This window comes from Elephantulus edwardii, unplaced genomic scaffold (assembly GCF_000299155.1).
Source record: "Elephantulus edwardii isolate Elephantulus edwardi_28Jun2011 unplaced genomic scaffold, EleEdw1.0 scaffold02750, whole genome shotgun sequence".
In the NCBI taxonomy this organism is placed as follows: Eukaryota; Metazoa; Chordata; class Mammalia; order Macroscelidea; family Macroscelididae; genus Elephantulus; species Elephantulus edwardii.
Genome location: NW_006402500.1, coordinates 1 through 1,848, shown reverse-complemented (window position 1 = coordinate 1,848; position 1,848 = coordinate 1). Strand labels below are relative to the sequence as shown.

At 37.7% G+C, this 1,848-nt stretch overlaps 1 pseudogene; it reads left to right on the top strand.

The window, feature by feature from the left end:
• The first annotated feature begins 398 nt into the window (after positions 1-398).
• LOC102848008 lies at positions 399-802 on the top strand (annotated as a pseudogene).
• The last annotated feature ends 1,046 nt before the right edge of the window (positions 803-1,848 follow it).

The window sequence follows — 1,848 nt, the reverse complement described above, 5'->3', positions numbered from 1 at the left end:
CAGTTCTGGTTTCTTTAGTATTCCCAGTAGTGGCATTTCTGGGCCAAATGATATTTCTATTTGCAATTTTTTTAGAAAGCATCATACTACCTTCCATACTGGTTACAACATTTTACACTCCCACTATCAGTGAATTAAATTTCCAAGTTCTCCACAACCTCTCCAACATTTGTTGTTTGCTGCTCTGTTAAATTCTGCTATTCTGGTGTTGAGGTATCTGAGGTACTGAGTCAAAATAAGTACGAGTTTGGAGTTCATTTGGTTAGCAGGCAGGAGGAGACACTGTCCACACAGGCAAAGAAGAGACTGCTTTTTCTTTTCTGACATCTTTAGAAGTAAATCTGAAGAGAAGCTAAAATTGGTCTGCATTGTCTTCCCATTCATATGACCTGATCAAGAGGCCGGCAGAAATAGTAGATGAGGAAGAAGATCACGAGAAAGAAATCAAAGATACAGAACAGAACGATTTTTCAGGGATGAATGGGGAAGTTGGAGAAGTCAGTGATCAGGCAGCTACAAATGACCGAGACCAAGCCAAGGAGAGCCTGGATCATGGGGAGGAGCAGGCAGGCCCTGCTCGTGTAAAGGGAGGCACTGACGAGGAAAATGGTGAGGAACTGGACCAGGTTAATAATGAGCCTCAGTCAGAAGCAGATGAGGGGAAAAGTCTCAAGCAGCTGGCGATGGACAGGATGAGGCGGAATTAGACCCTCAAAGACCACCGCGACCAGAAGTAAAAGTCACGAGTCCACAAGAAAATGACAACAATGAACAAAACAAGGACTATCCTGCTGTGGCTTAGATGGGCTTTAAAAAAAGAATATATGGACGATAAGAAAAACGAATTGCTATAATATTTGAACAATAAGTGTACAGTTGTTGTTAACTATGATGTGACAATAGGGTTGAATACTACCTACCAAATTATAAAATTAGTGGTTCAATGGAAAGACTAGATAAATGACTTTATGGGGTGCTTTAAAAAGTAATTTAGAAAAATAATCAAGAGACTAAAAGCAATTTTCCTGGAAAAATTCTCCTTGTCTTTGTCAAGATTGAAAAGAATAGGGTCACTCCCATTATATACTTTGTTGTATATTTTAGGAGGGAAATTTATTAGTAGACGGTAGCTTATTTTAAAACTATCCATGAAGGCTTAACATTTTAAAAGAAGAATGTTAGGAAAGAATGTACTATTTTCTTAAAACAATAAACTTTTGAATGAAAAAAAAATTCTGCTATTCTTACTGGGTGAGATGATATCTCATAGTTGTCCTGATTTGCATTTCTCTTTGCTTCATGTGTTTGTTTGCCATCTGAATGTCTTCTTTGGTGAAGCATCTGTTCATATCCTGTGTCCATTTTTCAATTGGGTTGTTTACCTTTATCTTGTTGTGGTGCTTGAGTATTATATAAATTCTAGAAATAACTCCCTTATCAGACATGTCATTACCAAATATTTTTTCCCATTCTGTGGTTTTCCATTTTACCCTGTTGGAGAAGTTTTTGGATGTGCATAACGATTTGATTCTTATAAGGTTCCATTCATCTATTTTATCCTTTCCTGGCTGTAGGTTTTTCAGGATCCTTGTTCATGTTGTGGATTAGGACTTCTAGAGTTCTTCCAAGCTTTTCTCTAATGTAGTTTATAGTCCTTAGTTTTAGCCCTAAGTCCTTGATCCACTTTGAGTTGGTTTTTGTGTGGTTTGAGGAGTGGGTCTTGTTTGAGTTTTCTGCAGATTTCCACTTTTGTCAACACCATTTGTTAAAAAGGCTGTTGTTTCCCCACTTGACTGATTTCATCTCCTTGTCAAAAATCAGTTGACCATAGGTAGATGGGCTGATTTC